This window comes from Ursus maritimus, unplaced genomic scaffold (assembly GCF_017311325.1).
Source record: "Ursus maritimus isolate PB19 unplaced genomic scaffold, ASM1731132v1 scaffold_10, whole genome shotgun sequence".
NCBI lineage: Eukaryota > Metazoa > Chordata > Mammalia > Carnivora > Ursidae > Ursus > Ursus maritimus.
The window spans coordinates 37,081,366-37,101,689 of record NW_024423344.1 but is presented as its reverse complement, the minus strand read 5'-3'; the positions used below and the strand labels follow the sequence as shown (position 1 = coordinate 37,101,689).

General features: G+C 34.7%; 1 long non-coding RNA gene across 1 annotated transcript in view; it reads right to left on the bottom strand.

The window, feature by feature from the left end:
• Positions 1–10,708: 10,708 nt before the first annotated feature.
• Positions 10,709–20,324, bottom strand: part of LOC103677531 — a 44,286-nt gene continuing 34,670 nt past the window's right edge. The window contains exons 2-4 of the long non-coding RNA XR_572425.2: positions 19,087–19,124; positions 14,145–14,259; positions 10,709–10,897 (exon numbers count right to left, since the gene is read on the bottom strand). This is a non-coding gene — a long non-coding RNA (uncharacterized LOC103677531). The remainder of the gene's footprint in view (positions 10,898–14,144; positions 14,260–19,086; positions 19,125–20,324) is intronic.

The window sequence follows — 20,324 nt, the reverse complement described above, 5'->3', positions numbered from 1 at the left end:
GATATTTGATTTTGTCACTGCTGTTTTGTATCAAGGTAATCAGACTTATAAGGCACAGACTTTCAAAGGCAGAACAGAAAATAGGTAAGCAGAAGAGTCAAGGATGTTTCAGTTGAAGAACATGGCACAATAATGACTAGTGTTCTGATGCATAGAGTGGCTAAATCAAAAAATGTAAGTTAAAGTCAGATTACAGAATATTGTAAAGTGTAACTAAATCATTGGGATTAATGCCCAGTGTCAGCAGAAATTTATCAACTAATCTTAAAGGGCTAGACAACTTGATCAAAGTCTTGCTTTAGAAAATTAGCGCTAAACTAGTTAGGACATAGGGTTGATTGAAACAGGGAGAGTGGAGAGGTAAGGAGAGTATGTAACACTGTTATTAATAAAAAGATATATGAATATGAAAAATAGATCTAAGGATATTTTGGCCAAGAAAAAAGAAAATTTTAAAACAGGAAAAAAGTTGGGACACCTGGGTGGCTCAGTTGGTTAAGCATCTGCTTTCGGCTGGGGTCATGATCCCAGAGTCCTGGGATCGGGCCCCCTGTGGGGCTCCCTGCTTCCTGGCGAGCCTGCTTCTTTCTCTCCCTCTGCCTGCCGCTCCCCCTGCTTGTGCTCTCTTTCTCTCTCTCTCTCAAATAAATTAATAACATCTTTTAAAAAATTAAACTTTTTTTAAAAAGGGAAAAAGTTGATAAGATATAGAACATATATGACTAGGAGATTGTACATATTGTAATAGAGCAGGTAGGAATAAAGATCATTATAAAATATGAATTTTGTTTTAAATGTGTCAAGTTTGATCTCACCATTTAATATCTGAGAAGAAATGCCTAATATGCAGGTGTAAATATAAAATTCATTATTTATATAATACCAAAAAGTTACATAAAAATTGAGTAAGTTAACTAGTCTACTTTTGCACCACAGAGTCATAGCCATGGATCTTCAAAAAAAGAGAGCAAGAAGTCAATGAGATTCTTAAAAATAAAAACACGAAATTGTAGGTTTGATGAAAATAACCTACGTAAAAAAAAAAAAAAAAAAAGTATGGATATTTCTTATTTCACTACCCCATATTTCCCACCCTGAGTTTAACAACATAACATACCCTGGAAAATATTTTTATGATACACTGGAAAAATGTGTAAACCATCAAAAATCATTAGAAAAGTAGTCCTTAAACAACCTAAATCATATGAATTTGAACAGCTCATACTCACCTTTACCACCAAGCAGATTGAAGGGTTGACCCAAGATGTGGCCTAAAGTTATGGTTTCTAGTTTTTCACCCAACTGCCAGTGACGTCAGTGAAGCGGGGGCATAAAATTTGATAGGACTCGCCCCCCTCCCCGACCTCAAACATCAATTTGAACAACTCTGTGCAAGAACGCAGGAACACTTGCACGGGGCCAAGAATTACAGGTAGCGATTAGAGCAGCTGGTGAAGTCCAGAACTAAGAAAAGACGCTGTGAGGAGTATAGGAAAGACAGAGTCACGCTGCCCCCTTCACTACTCCCCCAAGCCCGGGCAGCCCAGCGCTGAGAGAGGCACTTTTCCCCGTGGGAGGAGAGTAGTGTGAACACCTGACTTCAACACGAAACCCATCTCCCTCTATGGGCCCTACGGGCTCCAGTGCACTCCAGGCAACTGCCAAGGGTCCAGGAGCCCTCCACTGGAGGGCTCGGCAGGTTTCTGGAACGGACCGCAGGCTTACCGGCACTCAGCGGCTGCAACTCCAGACAGAACCGGTGCCACCAGGCTCCTGGCTAGCTCCGGGAACCGGGGCCCCCGGCACATCCCTGGCCTGCCTGCTCCTACACCCCCAGGAGCCTCCTGGCACACCAGGAAGCGTCCTCCACCAGAGCTTCCTGGCCGGAAGCTGAGCATCCCGGCCCGCCCCCTCCTCAGCCCGCCCCCACTGCCTCCCCCACCCCCCGCTCCAGGCCGCCCACCACCTGCCCTCAGGCCGCTCAGGAGGCGCCAGGCTGGTTCTGAGGCATCCACTCCGAGCAGCCTCCCTCAAACCAAGGCCCCAGGCTCACCCCAGTGCCTGCTGGCGGCTGCAGCCCTTGTGCACTAATGGCGGGAAAGTAAACTGGTGCAACTCCTGCGTAAAACAGTATGGAGCTTCCTCAAAAATTAAAAACTGATTACCATATGGTCTGGAATTCCACTTCTGGGTATTTTCCCAAAGCAAATGAAGTTGCTGTATGGCAAATATATCTGCACCCTCCCACCTTGTTCACTGCAGCATTATTTCCAACAGCCAACACCTGGAAACAGCCTACGTGTCCATGAGGGATGAATGAATAAAGACGTGAGATACACAGACAATGGAATATTATTCAGCAATAAAAAAGAATGAAATCTGCCTTTTGCAACAACGTGGATGAAACTCGATGGTATTATGCTAAGTGAAAATTAAGTCAGACAGAAAAAGACAAATACTGATTGTTTTCACTCAGACGAGGAATCTAAAAAAAGCTGAACTCAAAGAGCAGAATGGTGACTGTCAGGGGCTGGGTCATGGGGGAGATGTTGGTCAAAGGGAACAAACTTCCAGTTACTAGGTGAATAAATTGTGGGGATCTAATGTACAACATGGTGACTGTAATTACTAATACATATTATGTACTTGAAAGTTAAGAGAGGAACTAGAGAGTAAAAGTTATCACGACAAAAAATGGTAATTATGTGAGGGGATGGAAGTACTAACCTATTATGGTAATCATTTCACAATATATATGTGTATCAAATCATCACTTTGTGCACTTTATTTATTTATTTTTTTGAGAGGGTAGGGGAGGAGGAAGAGGGAGAGAGAAACTTAACCAGACACCCCAGTGAGCACAGAGCTCCATGTGGGATGAGATCTCATGACCCTCAGATCATGATGTGAGCCGAAATCAAGAGTCAGACCCTTAACCCTCTAAGACACCCAGGTGCCCCTACTTTGTACACTTTACACTTACATGTTGTCAATAGTATTTTAATAATGGTGGGGAAATAATTTTTTAAAAATGAATGAATGAAGAAAAGCATTGCCGGGGCGCCTGGGTGGCACAGCGGTTAAGCGTCTGCCTTGGGCTCAGGGCGTGATCCTGGCGTTGTGGGATCGAGCCCCACATCAGGCTCCTCCGCTATAAGCCTGCTTCTTCCTCTCCCACTCCCCCTGCTTGTGTTCCCTCTCTCGCTGGCTGTCTCTATCTGTCAAATAAATAAATAAAATAAAATCTTTTTAAAAAAAAGAAAAAAAAGAAAAGCATTGCCCTCATTAATGTTTGCAATTTATTTGCATTTCTTTTTTAAAAAACTAATTTGCCTTTGTAGCAGCAATGTATTCAAGAGGCTGTTTCCTCACAGTTATAACAACTGTGTGTATTATTAAGCTTTTACACGATTCTAACCTGATAAAATAAAACATTTCTTACGGGTATCTGCATATGTTTTAATAATAAATACTTGACACTTAATTATTTTTTACATCTGCTAACAAAGAGTATTATAATTGGCTAACAAGTGATAAGGTATCAAATTTATTGTCCTTATTTCATTACATCTCTAAATCTTTCTACTTATATTTCAAAATACTAATCTTTCATGTCTAGAATCTGTTAGAATTTTTGGTGTACTTTCATTGAAATAGTTGCCACTCAATCTTTACCTGCGTACTCAGCCTTCCATTATAACTGCCTGTTTTGAAACTCAAAACCACGCTGTTAAAATAAATACAAATTTGATTTTCCATTTATCCTTTTTCAAAATTGTCAATTAATTTTAAAAATTAACCATAAACTCAATAATCAACCTTATTTTGATTGTACTAATTATCATCTTCTATTTTCTAAAGTTGAAGCATTTCTGCCTACACTTGGTTTCCAAAACAGGACCACCTTAACCACATGATTCTATTTTCCTCTCCTAATTTTCTTGTTTTTATATGCACGAAATTTATGCTTAAAACAAAAACGTTTAACAAAAAATTTGTTTTAATTTTCTATACTAAAAAGTGATTATATTTTATTCTATCTTGTTCATACTTGCAGATGAAAGGATCAAGTATTAAGTTCAGTCTTTTCCTGAAATGCTGCTCGGGGAGTAATTATCCCACCTGTTAAGGAAGTGCAACTGAAGTAACTTTAATTGTTTTGTTCTTCTATTTCTGTTCCAGTTTTACCCCACCCAATTCAATACAGCTTTAAATTGTACTCTTATTTCTAATGAAGCCATTGTTCCTTAATACCCTAGAATCTGTCTGATTTCATTTCCCTGAACACACAACACTGCAATTCTTTAATTATACCTTATTTCTTCACATATACCTGTATCTATGTTTTAACTCAAAACTATCTAATGGACTTTCTGAGTAAGGTCATCATTGCACACTCTTTATGTTATATTTTTTTCTGTAATAAGTTCAAATACAAATAGGACCAATAGTCATGATTATAAGATTGCTTCTATGTCAAACTGTTTAAATGTCATGGATAAAAGCTTGTACCTGCCTTTCCACCTGCCCCTGTGGTAGATTTTCCATACTCTAATTAGTAAATTATGAGACTTCAGTTTCCCCAGAATTCCCAGATTAGTCCAGAATGCTCCAGAGAATTCTCTATGCAGGAGATCACCACGTTGCTTGTCCCTGGACTTGAGCCACATTGTAGTGAATGGTGTAAAAAAGTACCTTGCTGCCTTAAACAGAGCAGCTGACTGGCACTTGTGGCTGATTGTTTTAAAAGTCTAGAAACATCAAGAACATGATAAACAGAAACATCTCCCTTAGAAATTCCCACTTGCTTGTATCTTTCTATCATACCTTCACAGTAAATTAAATTGTGTAAACTTAAAAATAAAGCAAACTGTTTACCATGCTAATTTCCTGTGAAGATCAAATGTTAAAACAATATTCTTTTTAGGGGTGCCTGGGTGGCTCAGCTGGTTAACCAGCTGCCTTCAGCTCAGGTCATGATCTCAGGGTCCTGGGATCGAGCTCCATATCAGGCTCTCTGCTCAGTGGGAAGTCAGCTTCTCCCTCTCCCTCTGCTGCTCCCCCTGCTGTGCTCTCTTGCTCTTACTCTCTCTCTCAAATGAATGAATAAAATCTTTTTTAAAAAATTCTTTTTAAATTTTAGGTACAATGAATGAAAGAGTAATAATAAAACTCTAAGGCTATATTGTCTAACATGGTAGGCACATTCCACATGTGGATATCTAAATATAACATTTTAATTAATTAAAATCACATAAATTTTAAAAATCACTTTGGCTTCACTAGGCATATTTCAAGTGTTCAACAGACATGTAATTCCATTATCACAGAAGTTTATATTAGGCAGTGCTACTAAAGGATAAAGCATTACATTCTCTTTTTTTTTTTTTAAAGATTTTATTTATTTATTCGACATAGATAGAGACAGCCAGCGAGAGAGGGAACACAAGCAGGGGGAGTGGGAGAGGAAGAAGCAGGCTCATAGCGGAGGAGCCTGATGTGGGGCTCGATCCCATAGCGCCGGGATCACGCCCTGAGCCGAAGGCAGACGCCCAACCGCTGTGCCACCCAGGCGCCCCAAAGCATTACATTCTAATTTAAAGTTTATACTGGAAAATAATTTTCCACCTTTACATGCACAGAAACAGCTTGGTTATATATTTGCTCCCAAACTTGGAAACCTGCATGAATGCCTCTGAATAGTCAAGGACAGAGATAATGATCAGATAAATCAAGATAAACATGTAACAAAACCTGGCTAATTTTGCACTAATAAATTTCCACTTTTATGTAATATTTGATTTAACAATGATAAATTACAGCTCTCACAATATCTCTGCAAAAATCCCTACCTGCAAAATTGTAAGATGCAAATTTCCTCTTTCCTTTTTGAAAACATGGAGGAAAAAGAATAAATGAAATGCCAAAAACCAAATTGGCATATCCACAAACTAAATTTTTTTCACAACTACTAAGAAAAGTATAATTACTTTGTTGTGCTACAGTTCTCTGTAGAAAAACCTAGAAGAAAAAGACATTTCCTTCTCCCCACCCCACCCGCACCCCAGGGTTCTTCTAGTACATTTAGGAATTAAAATGATATGAGACAGATTAAGCAGGAAAAAACCAGTTTCATTACGTGCACACAGAGGCCCCATAATGAAATTGAGACCCCAAAAAATGACCAAAGCAGGTAGTTTTTATACATTTTAGACAAGAGACAATAAATTTGTGATGAATTGGCAGGATAAAGAAAGCAAGTGTTTGGGAGCTTTAATTAGTAAGGAATTCTAAGCAGAACAGAGGCTGTAGTAATGGATTAAAAAAATTGGTTTGTTTCTACAGCTTTCTCCACTCTAAAGTCCCTACCTCTACTGATAAGGTTGTCTTTTTACTTCTTTATGCACAGAGGGTATTTTTCATGTGGGAGATTTGCTTCCTGCTTTTAGGGGAATAGAGGAAGTTCTGAGTGTCCTTTTACCAGCTGTTTCCCAGGTAGATTCAATTCAAAATAATCAATATGCCATTGTGGCACTTTTGGGGGCGGCCTGCCCTGGGTCCCTACAAATAGAAAGACAGAAAGAAATTTCACTTTTTAGTTTTATATTTAGAAATGCAAATCCACATTAAATTGCAAGTAAATTACTTCAAAGCCTAGTTATCTTTCAGAGACCATAAATTACAATTAACTTTTTAAACCTACAGAAAAGAATTTGTAAACTGCAAGAAATAGACTAGAACATGGTACCGGTAAGTGGCAAAGTTAATATAAACCTTAAAAAAGAGAGCATTTAGACTGAACTACTGAACTATTCTATCATTCTCCACAACAAAGCATTTCTTCAATATCACTATATGCATGCACGTGTACACACACATATTTAATAAACTATTATAATTTCAAATTATTAAATGGGGTATGGGACTGAGCTTTGTCCTCTCACCCAGATTTTCATTAAAAATTAATAAGTAGTTGTCAAGATACATAAATTTGCATTTCTTCTTAAAAATAATTATCCTTTCTGTTGGTATATCTTAATAACATATTACAAATTTATATTTTCTAAACTAATGTGATTAATATTAATTTATAGAATGAAATTTAGCATCATTTCTAGCAATTTTAATAATTATATATACAAATAATAATGAGTATACATGATGGAGAGACTGAAGTACAGGACCAGACATGATTCTCATGAAATATAATGGTTGCATGCCAAATTACAGTAACAAATTAGTGAGAGTCCCACAGTGCCAACTACTATGAAAGAATATAACGTATTGTCATTTACTTTGTAATTTAATCAATTTCATCATTCTTAAAGTTATCTTCCAGACAACATCATCCCTTCCACTTAAAAATTTAGTTACTCAATAGGTCTTTCTTCCACTTGTTAATATAACTATTTGCAATTCTTTAGATATCCACATGTGTCCCATTCTCAGCAAAGTTTCAAATTTAATGTATTTAAATCTATATTTTAATGAATAGCCTTATTATGTTTATTTTCAAGTTAAGTAACTATAATTAATGTTTAATCTTTTTAACTCAGAAAACTTAGATTAGCTATTTGTAGCTCACAAAACAGACGATGATCACAAGTAAAAGTACAAAATCCCTTTTTGTTCTGGATATGATGCAATAAATGCATATTCATCCATATATAAATAACATCAGTGGTTTCTATTTCTATAGACAACTTACACTCCAGTTATCTACTGAAGTGCTATTTATCCTCATTGGATGGATGAGGACTTGGATTTGGTTTTGGATACTCAATACACTTTGAACTCTTGGCAAATTTAAGCAATGTTTTTGAAAATATGATTATATGTTCATATTGAACTGTACTATTGATTGAATAATCTTGAGTTTTCTTTTTTTTAAAGATTTTATTTATTTATTTATTTTATTTATTTATTTATTTAATAGAGAGTGAGTGAGAGAGAGAGAGGCTGAGAGAGAAGGAACAAGGGGAGCAGCAGATGGAGAGGGAGAAGCAAACTTCCCACTGAGCAGGGAGCCTGACATGGGGCTCAATCCCAGGACTCCAGGATCATGACCTGAGCTGAAGGCAGACACTTAACCAACTGAGCCACCCATGTGCCCTTGAGTTTTCTAAAGTATTATAATTTTCAAAAGTCATAAAGTGTCAGTTGTCTCCTTTAATACACATATCACATATTTACTATTTCTAGTAGTATTTTAACTAAAATATTATAGACGCAAAATTTGAAATTCTAACAGTTAGGTATTTAGTAAGCAAAATAATGTAGTTTTTCCTTTACATGAAAAATGTTCCTTGTAAGATACTTAACTAAGTTAATAAAATATGCTATTTTCTATATATGTGTTGTTATATTCACTCAATTCAGTAATAACATATGCAATTATTGAGGATGCGTGGCCCTATAAAATGACAAAAGTAATCCATCTTTTAAATTTGTAAATTTATCATTTTTTAGTTTACAAAAGAACTAGAAGATATGCCCTTTTTTTGCATTATATGAGTTAATTGGGAGAAATATACATTATATTGCTGGACAAATACTTAAATAATTCCAAAAACCTGGAATACAGCAATTTGAATGCTTAATCTAATAAAGGTATGTATCAGATAAACACAGAAGTCTGATTTGTTCCTAAATCAAAAAGTTTAGTAGGCTGATATTAATTGAGGGCATATTATGTGCAGTTTCAGGTACTTCATAACTCACAGTGAGTCTTCTCTTATTTTGTAGAAAAAGATACTGAGGCATAGATAAGTTTAGCAACTTTCCCAAATTCACACTGTAAGTAAGTGGCAGGGCAGGGGATAGAATTCATTAAATCTAACACAAGGGACCACACTTGTCATTAGTATCATACTGCTTTTTAAAAGAGCTTTCAGTATCTTTGTAGTTGATTTATAATCAACACAAATTAATCCATCAGTTCTCTTGGGCAGAAGCCAGTTTGGGACGAGGAATCAGTCACAATGGGCAAATGTGACATGGGAGGTAGAAAAAGGACACAAATTTCAAGTGGAAAGGATATGGGATTTGGAATTTCAGAATACAGATTACATGTATTTTCTATTTTTTTTAAGGAGACTCATAAATTTCAGAACTCAAAATGATGGCCTGCAGTTGAAACTATTTTTGGTTCTCTACTTCTGATACATACAAGCTTTCCCTGACTAATGTGAGAACTACACTGCCTTATAGGGTAATGGTCATATGATGAAATAAACCCCAGGTTTCAAAAAAAATGATTGTTAAAAATTAACTTTCAGAAATCTACCCCTTTTCTGGGAGTTGTTGACTATTTGTACCCTAAATATCACTTGGCAAACTCAGATTTTCTCCTTTATATGGCAAGGTGACATTCCTCTATGTAATCAAAAAATTTCACTATACTTTGAGGACCACATTGTATTTTTAAGCTCCTAAAATTTTTCTAGAATAAATGCAGTCATATTTTCATTGTTTGATTTTTAACTTATTCTTTATGTAGGATGCATGAACCTCTTTTTGAAGTATTAATGATAATCTGTTAAGTAAATATAATGGACTCCACCAATTTCCTAGGAATTAAATTTTAAAATGTCAACCAGTTAAAAAATGTTTCTTTGAACACTTTTATATCGTAGGGAGACAATCTAGTGTACAGAATTACAAATTACAGGAGTGTGAATAATCCTGTTTAAAGAAATTCACTTATGGTGTAAATACAATAATTCTTTGTGTAATCCTATTAAAATAATTCACCTTGTTATAAAAACGGAAAGAGCCTGATTCCATAGCAAGTAAACTATCTCAATTACCATGTGAATGTTGGATCACCTTTCAAGGCCTCAGGATCTCATGTCCTATAGCAGGATGAGTTAATTCATTTCACTTAAGTAAATATCTTATTCAAAAAAATCCAGGTTATTTCTTGGAAAATTGTGTCTAACATTTTATTTGTTTTCTCCTTGATTTCTATCTCCCACCTGAATAAAGTTCTCAGTTTCCACTATTTTATTTTTACAGTATTACTAAGATTAGTCATTATTCCATTGAATGAAACAAATATATTAGAGGATGGACTAGAATAAGTTCATACTTTCCACCTGGAGGTTTTGTTGTATAAGCCTCTGAATTTGTTTTTCCTACCTTCAAATAGAATAGTCCATGAGATTCTTCATTTTGCAAATACCTACAATTTTATTCTTATTGTATTCTGTTTTATCTTGTATGCATGTTATTCCTTTTGGCTCCATTAATTTTTTAAATTAAAAAAAACACCAAATTTAATACTGAATATTCTATAAGCAGAATGCGTTTACAGTCCTGTTCTCTTTCTTTACTCTTGCTTCTCACGATCCTCCCTGCCTCTTGTTTGCTTCCTTTCTGCCAGAATGCTTGTTACAGGAGCAGGAATGGGAGTAATAAATTACAGAAATACAAAGGTTATAAAAAAGTGGATTTTTAAATTCCTTAATTCCTCTTTTAAAATAAACTAAATGGCAGAATATAAATGTGTTAGAAAGATAAGCCAAAACCCTAAAAGCAATCAGAAGGCATTTTTAGCTTCTTTATATTAAGACAAAAAAGGATAAAAGAACCAAAAGGCAATCAACTTGTGAATTATATGTCTATAATATTCAATAGATTATATAAAAATATAAAAATTAAAGTATTAGCCTCACATATGTTTAGACATTTATTTTACATGACATGAGGGGAGACTCTCTCGTAGTTCCTGTCAGGAACAAAATGTCAAAGAATTGTAAATGGGCAAAAGAGATTACCGCATCCTGTAAGTGGCATCCGGGGATCTTCAGTGCCTCGTGCATCCTCTGGGCATTTTCTAATTCTGTGGGGCTGTGTATTTTTGATTGATTTTGATCGACTAGTCCATTTTACAACTCTGTAGGAATAGAAATTAATTTATAGAAAAATGATTGTAATGCAAATGTTTTCACCTGTAGCAATGCAAATGAACTTTGCCCAATAGAGAAAATAAACCTTTGAAGGTCAAATTCTCCTGGAATTGCTTTTAACCCCTTACTCTAATACCGCCTTAAAAAATGAATTCAGTAAAATATTTTGACACAGTTTCACTTACCATGTGTATGAGTCATGTCTTTACATGTGTGGTAAAATGAAATCCCTAACTGAAAGAGACTGACTATAAAGGATACTATTCTCCCTTAAACAGAAGAAGAGGAGCTGAAATAGAATTTGTGATCTCTTATCATATATGACTATTTGGCATTCAAATTCCCTGTGTCACCGTAATACCTTCTAGAGTAATGTTTTTGATTTTGTATATACTATGCGAAACTCGTCTTCAAAAACATGGAAGCCCAAACACTGTTCTGCCTGAAGCTGGTGAGGATCCCTCCGAGCCACTTCTCAGTGAGGACTCCCTGAGGGACTTCTCATGTAGCTTAAAGGAAAAGCCACAGTAGACACTGTGCTTCAGCCCAGAGCTATGGAGGTGGAAAGTTAAAATCTTAGCAAGTTCTGAAGCTTATCTAAAATTGAGAGAATATACACAACTGGAGAATGAGAGGCTGGCTGCTATCAGACCCATCCAAGAATTTTCTTCCAAGATGCTATCATCTCAACTGAAATATTTATCATATGATAAAATAAATACCTCTTTTTAATATTTCTCCCTCACATTTTAAACAAATATTCAAGTGGAAGGCAACATCAAATTTGTTTCCAGAGGGTCAATGTTGTTCAAATTATTAGAGCATAATGTTTATTTAATCTTCATAAACTTTTTGAGAATTGTTTAAAACATTAAACTCTCTTGACAGTAATATAATACTTTACAGCTCTGCTTTCATTTAGAAAGTGTGGTAAAAAATGCAATTTGTCACTTCAATCAAGATATTTATTTCACTGTGATGTGTAAATATTTCTGAATGGGCATCATTGAAAGCCTTTGCAAATAAAGCTGTCTTGTGTTTCTGGTGACATATTTAAAGCTTTGAATATGATCAAAAAGACTACAAAATTGACTCAAATAAAATACACATAAAACTTTAAAAGAATGCTGAATTAGAAGGCATGATCTAAAATTAGGAAACTAGTAATAAGTATAAGCTAATGGAAAACATAAGTATTCAAAAGTCAAATTAGATTAATTGTCTGTATAGATTGCATTGAGAAGTAGAGTGGAAATATGCTAATACAGATATTGACATTTAAAATAAAGAGTCATTTTCTTAATATCTGGAACATTTTATCTAAATAGGTTAAGTAATGGAAACTTACAGTAGATTCAGAGTCCAAGACAGAATATAAGTAACCTTCAGCATAATGGGCTTACATCTTTTTCTGTATCGATGGCATTTTTTCTTTATCTATAAATTTTCATTTGATCCTGCCTCTTATTCTGATATATGCTGTTAATACTTGCAAAAGAACTTATCTAAGCGGGTTTTAGACAACTTCAGTTTAACTCTATCACATCTTCAGAATATAAAGATAACATGCCCACTTATAAGCAGACAGCAGTTTTTTGTTTTTTTGGTTTTGTTTTGTTTTTTTGGTTTTGTTTTTTTTTTGGTAAGGCACATTCTTATTTTTCACTAAACAGAAAAACAAATGTTACATTTTCTCCATCATGCACAAGGGCAATATTACTACAGCACATGAAATGGCTCCAAATGTTCACATAATTTCTTTCTACCCAGGTGCAATATATCCCATTCTCCTCAGAGTTTCTGATTGGCTTAAACAAAGCAGAAAAAAATCAAGGTGATGCATTACTTGGAGAGAGAATTTTATGTCTATTGTGAGGACAGAGAAATAGACTGAGGCCACATTTTGAGTAACAAAGAGAAATGTCACCCCTTAATTCTACACAATTTCATTTATTCCTGAAGAGTGAATTCTCATTTTGACTTTTTGGAGGCTCCCACTTAAAAAGTATCTGGCTATTAATTCCTCAAATAACCTCTTCCACCATCCCTTTAAAATGTTTATAATGAATAGGTGAGGTTTAAAGCATGTAGTAATACAGATAATTAAAGTAAAAGTCAACTAGAGCCATTTCCCAGTTTATAGTCCTCCAATGACTTCCCCCTGTACATGAATCATCTCGGCTTCAAACAGGGACGTGAATGTCGATTAAAATCTGGTCCCCATTCCAACCTTGATTCTCATCTCATTAAACTCTCTCCTTCATCCACTAGTTCATAAACTCTTTCTAATCCCCTAGCCCTTGGCAATCCCCTCCTCTGCCTGAGGAACTGATTCCTATTCCTTTACAATGTTTGGCTTTTTTTTTTTTTTTTTTTTTTTTCATTTTGAGTCTCGGAATAATGTTCAACTTCTTAAGAACCATTCTATAACAGCTCTGTTTTAATTATGTATACCTGGTACTGCGTTCTCTTTCTTTATTCAGAGACATGTATTTTGATTTGCGATGGTGTTATCATATGCTTGTGTGTTGTTTCAAAGGTTGGACCTTCGTGACAAAGAGGGCCCCACAATGAGTGTTCTTAGGCCACAGTCAATGTTACCTAGAACAGCATATTTTTAAAAAATCACATGTACTGGCAATATTTTAAAGTTAGGGAATTTCACATAATTATCTTGATTTCTGATTTTACTTAAACCCCAGAAAATCTCACACCAGTGGCCTGGCGCTTCTTATAAACGAACTGCATAGACGTGAGTAGCAGCTGTATCAGTGAAGAAGGAAGGACTCTCCAATCCATGACAGATCCTCCACTCTTTCTTTTATCTCTGAAATTGTTGATTTTACTCCTCTGTGGCCTCTTTATCTATAAGGACTTGTACTTCTTACCTTTGGTTTCTCCATGTATTGTTTGCCTCACGACAGACCCGGGAAGGCAGAAAATGTGTCTATTTCACCATTGTAATGCTACATTGTATTCAGTGACTTGCATACAGCAGTTTGCATGCACTCTATAAATGTGTGTTCAGTGAGCAAATGAATGGTGCAATTAATATTCCACCAGAATCTAAGAATAATTTGCACCAAATTCTAGGATGGTAGTACATAAATGAAAAACTATGATTGAAGTGTCCTATGCTGATATCAAGAATGATTACTGATCCCTTCCCCAGCTATTCTCTTCCTCTTCCCTTGTCTCTACAGCTTTTTTTTAAACAAACAAAACATTGCTTACCCATTCCTTTGGTTTAAAATCTCTGTTTATTTTTTAATTTTTTGAGACAAATGGAATTCCTTCCTGCTGCTTTCATCTTCATTGCCAGAATGATTTCTCTTCCTATATCCTGAGCCTAAAAATCACAAAAACAAATGGACAAGAAGGGAAAATAGCCACATTGTTAGGAGGGTAGAATACATAGGACTTTTATTTTCTTATATCCTCTATCTCTTCAAATTCTTAGAAAATTAGAACAACAAAAAAGACTGAGTTAAGCATTAGGCAAAGCCTGTGAAACATAGAGAATTTGGTAGACATCTCCCACTTAAATTGCTCTACATGGTAGTACGGAATATGAAGTCGCCTACACAAAAGATGATACCAACAATCAACCTACAAGTGCTGCCTCTTGATAAAACCAATTTGGAACGGAGATGTTTTCCTTCATTCAAAGACGATAAGATAGAAAAAATAAAATACTTTATCCATGCAACAAATATTTGGTTAACATCTACTATGCACCACATACTGTCATATATATTTAGGAAGCAAAGTTGAACAAGGAATACATGTTCTTCGCTCTTATGAATCGTAAACAGTAATAAGTGCTTTATGAAAAATTTTCTCATAACAAGAGATGTGAAACGCTATCCTTAAGCCTCATTTCAGCAAGACCATGAGTGTGGACATGATTACAAACATGATTAAAGTAGATGATCCAGAAAAAAATGTTACTGATGCATTTTGCATTTTTAATATGGTACTAGAAGACACAGTTATCTCCATTGATAATAGCAAAAACCAATAAGGAGGTGTAAGGCTAATTCTGTGAAAACAGAAATAAGAGGTAAAAGCATCATAGTAGGATAATCGTAATAATGTAACTGATTGGAAAGTAATTTAAAGGTAGTAAGTAACACACTTGGAACTATAGATACAATGGAGCATCAATCTGGAAAATGAAACAAAATTGAAGAGAATGGAGTTGTGCACACCAGTTAAGGTGTCATTCGTGTTATCTGGGCTAGGATTAATGAAGGTATAGAAGATAGCGATGAGAAATCAGAGGAGGACATCAATTCATAAGTCAAGAAGAAGAAAATGGGCAGGACAGGTGAAAAGGTATTGAGACACAATGAATTTAAGACTTCTTGTTTGAAGAGGAGTTGACTGAAGATGCCATAAACTGAGATGGCACTCAGCACAAAGGAGGGTGGTAGGCAGAGAATTATTGCTATTCTTCCCATCAGATGTACATGTTTGATGGATTTGGAGGTGATTACTCTAGCTATCTGGCTGAAAAACACAGTTTTAGAGCTCAGGAGAGAAACACAAGTCATAGATTAAAATTTTAATTATTCTTTATAAAATAAGATTGGAAAAATAGAGGGGACACATGCTGAGAAGCACTAAAATGAGAATCTCTGCTTCTAAAATGTTGTTTTCCCTAACAGACTACATTTCCATTTTTTTGCACACGTTAAATAAGTCACTATTACTTTAACTTTAGGTATCTCCCCAGTCTTACTACCCATCAGTCACTGCCTCTCTTCTTTCAATTTTTAATAAGAAACTTCTCATATTTCTACAATGCCCTCTGTCGTGTGGCTCCTTGTCTGCCTTTATGCTTTTCTTTCAGCTTGAAATGATTTATCTCTACCGTATCCCTGTGAACTATGATTGAACCTTTAAATTTTAACTCTGATATCATTCCTGCAGTAATATTTTCCTGAGCTCCTGGGTTGGACAAGGCCTGCTTATTAGTGTTTCAATACTACCTGTGATCAGTTTTCTCTTAGCACCTACCATGATATATTTATAGTACATAAATATAAGAACTATGTCTTATTCATTGTTTTGTCATCAATAATTACTGTAGTGCCTGGTACAGATAAGGTATTCAAATGCTTCTTAAACTTTACCTTAGAGAAAATATGAAAAGGAAATCCTAAGAATGGCAATGTTTAATATCCATGGATACATTTTAGCAGATTACTAATTCATTCATGTTTATTACAGAGAATTTGAAGTATACAGATAAGCACAAAGAAGAAAGAGCAAATCACTTGTTACTCCTGTATACTGCACTTCTTTCAGCTTATTATTTTACTTAGAAGGTGTTATACACAAGTAATGAATCATGGAACTTTACATCAAAAACTTGGGATGTACTGTATGGTGACTAACATAACATAATAAAAAATTATTATAAAAAAAAAGAAGTATATCTTTTGATAATTCAAAATGTCAGTCTCTAAGAAGCCCTGCAATAGAAAAACTCATGTATCGTGACTTAAATATATTTTCTCTAAGTTTATTTTGCTATTGGACTCTTAATTTTTTATATTAACATAGATAATATTTGATGGAACTTGTATTATCTAAGAAATACCTTGTGATATAATATTTTTATACATGTAGGAATTTAATGTGTAAAAAATCAGAAATTTTAAGAATACCCAAAAAAGTAATTGTCAGAAAGATAGGAAAAAATAGAAGAAAGTAGTTTCTGGAAATAAACTAAGGAGATAATTTCCAGCAAAATGTGTGGTCGGAGAATTAAATACTGTAGAGTGGTAAGATAGGATGAAAATGGAATGAGGTCACCCGACTGGACACAGAGAGAGCTCTCATTTTATATTCATTAACAACAAATTATAAATACCTCTGAAGGCCTGGCTCTCATTAAAATGTCTACTAGTAAAATAAATGTAGTAGAGATTTCAAATCCACCTATATCATTTTTTATTTCCATTCAAAAATATGTATCAAAATATATTTGAAAAGTTTCCCTGGAGATATCTTGATGACAGTGATAAATACTTCACAGTGTGAATAATATCATACCTCTCCTGAAAAGGATGTTTTTCTATCATCCACTCCTGACAGGCTTTTTTCCCCCCTTAATTCTTTGGGTAGTTCCTCGGGGTAATATATTGCTATATATGTAGAATGCAACTTAACTGAAGTTTGAATAAATCATAGATTTCTAAAGCTGTATCTTTTAAATGAAAATTCAACTGAACAGCAGAAAGCTAATCAAGAATTTTCCTAAAGTATTTTGCACTTTAGAAGGTTATTGTTGCTTTCTTACTTGAGAGAGAGATTGGATTAATCATATTAGCATAAAAAGTTCAAAATGTAAGTTTTTTAAAAATGCACATTTTAAAACATATTTCTTTAGGTATCTATGTTGAATAATAATCAGATATTATAGCACCACAGGAAAACCTTCTTGGTTTCTTTGAAAAATAAAAGTAAGGCTTGGAGACAAGAAGCAATAGGAAACACAGTCTTGCATATTTGAGTATTTTTAGGGTAGGTGAGTACAAGGCAACAGTCAGGTTTTTCATATTTCAAGATCTTTTTAATCATGACTACTAATACACCTAGATATAAATATTTCAGTGCATTTTATTTTATTTTTTTAAAGACATTATTTGAGAGAAAGAGAACAAGTGGGGAGAGGGACAGTAGGAGAGGGAGAAGCAGGGAGAAGCAGGGCTCCTGCTCAGCGAGGAGCCCAATGTGGGGCTTGATCCCAGAACCCTGGGATCATGACCTGAGCCGAAGGCAGATGCTCAACCAGCTGAGCCACCCAGGTGCCCCTATTTCAGTGCATTTTAAAAACAAAGGACATTTAGAACTTTTTGTATGATCTTAAATCAGTGGACATAATACCAGTGTTGATCTATTTTGTCATCTGTTTGCATTTCTAAGAATAACTTTCTCTTTAATACTAGAGTAATTTAATGTTATATTATACCACAATATATAAGTAACCAAACCAGTAGATACACCGTGGCTAGCATGTGGGTGTGCATGTGTATATGTGCTTATGTGAGTGTGCAAGACAGAGACAGAAACAGAGAGACACAGAGAGAGAGAGAGTAATACAAATGCTACTGAAAAGGAAGAACTTGATATGCCTATGGCAAACTTTATTATTTAGAAAAATTATATTTATCATAATTGTGTTTATAGAGTGAAGTCTTCACTTATTTTCAGTAAACTCTAAAACAAAACCCAAGCATTAAAAGTTGAATACAGTTTTGCAATCTTATTCAAGAATCCAATTGACAATAGAAGACAAATATACTGATATTAGTTCCATGTCTCTCTGGTATGTCAACAACATACCTCATTCTGATTTCTAGAACATTTTCTCTATGCTCCAGGAGGGCAGGGCACTCTAAAATGTATGACTCCCTGTTATACTGTTCCAGTTTCTTTTTAATTTTATCTATTTAAAGAACAAATTAAGCCAAAAAGGCTGGTTAAAAGGCCTATAAGAGAAATGGAGCTTCTCAGTTCCAATCCTTTTCACTCCTGATTCCCACTCCTCAGAGGCAGATTCCTTCCATTAGTTCAAGTTTTTCCCCCGGTATATATATTTTCATATTTCTAAATGATATGCTTATATTAATATTGCTTAATTTTTTGATTGTTCATATTATGCATTGACATTTATGCTAAGCCATGTACAGACACATACTTCTCAATTGTTTGGTCTTCTTTCTTTATTCAACTTAAACTAAGTTATTATCATGATCTGGTTTTTTATAATATGTTCTAATCCCACTTCCCATTTTCTTCTTAGCTTCTATTTAATTATTCACAAATTATTATTCATCATTCCTCTATGAATTCATTATTAAATCATCACAATTATGTGATGAGATGTAATTTTGAGGCTGTTTACCCAGCATTCTTCACAATAAAAAATTAAACAAATTTAATGTCCAAAAACAAGTAACTGATAAAATAAATGATGGCATAACATTTTATTAGAATATAATATATTTGTTGAGATTTATTTTCAGAAAAATATCTCTAATATATTGTAACAGGAAAGGAGCATTTTAAGTGAAAGTTATAGTATTAAGTTAACAACATTCTCGGTTCCACTACCAATTAAGAAATGGAAAAACATATTTCATCTGATTTCTACAGATCTTACCCCAGATGTTGAATGCACACTTAGTTGGACTAGACACCCTGGGAAAGAAGAAAAGATTAAATGAAGTAATTGAGGACACAAGGTAAACATTCTTAACTTTTAACCGCCCCCCCCCCAACCTGATACTGACAGATATCCAGTCACCCTACAGTTAGTGTAGGTGGGGGTTTTTCCTGCTTTTACTTCTACTTGCATTTGTGATATGATAAATTTATTCTTGGGTCATAAGTGTTTGTTTCCTCAGTTTCTTCTGGGATATCCTCTTCTTCTATGCAACCTCCTCTTCTGGATTAGGAACAATCTGCAGTTTGTCAGTAAGGATCATCTCGATGTGGCAGGGATGGCCCCTGTGTGAGTTCATCCAGCCATGAGCCTGTAAATTCTGCACCACATCTTGGGGACAGTTCACCTGGATGTGGTCAATGACCAAAGAATATACATCTATTTGTTGAGGTCAGTAAGTAGTAAATCAGACCTCAAATTTGTTTTGTTTGTGTTCTATCCCCTCTGTATTATTCTGTTTTTAAATTTAGTTGTTTTTAACAGTAGAATTTATTTTTTAATGCTGCTTGGTACTTGCTGCATATCACCACAAATATTGCACTTTTGTAATATTAGAAAGCTCTTAATGATTTTATGTTTAATTGTCACTTTTTTCTTTTATTATTATTTTTTAAATGTGTTTTAGAACTACTTGGGGCTTCTTGATTTAACATTGTTGTCTTCATATTCTTCATGTGTTTTATCTCCATGCAGCTTTCGTCACCAAATATTCAATACCAACACCTAAGTCACCCATTTTTTAACTGATTCTGTTCAGTAGAAAATGTGCCACATATTAATTCATTAAGTTTTATAGATCAATTACCATGAAAAAATACACACACAATTTGCAATGATTTAGTTTTCACGTCTTCATGTCCTTGATTCATACATGCATTTTTAGAAGTCCTTGTTTTTTACGTATTTTTCTTTATTTAGTGAGTGTTTTTGAAAACGGATACATATATTGAATATAGTATCTTTCATGGTTGTTCTAATTTTATTGGGTGTGTATCTACCTCCTTATAATTAATTTTTTAAAAATCTTTCTTGCTTAACATTTTCCTCATGTCCTTTGATTTGTTAGTTTTCAGGCTCACCTTAATGAGAAGTCTGTGTATTCTTTACTCCGTGTGTTCATTCTTCACTGGTGTTCTTGTAGAAAACTAGGACCTAAAGTCCTAAGTTGCCCATCC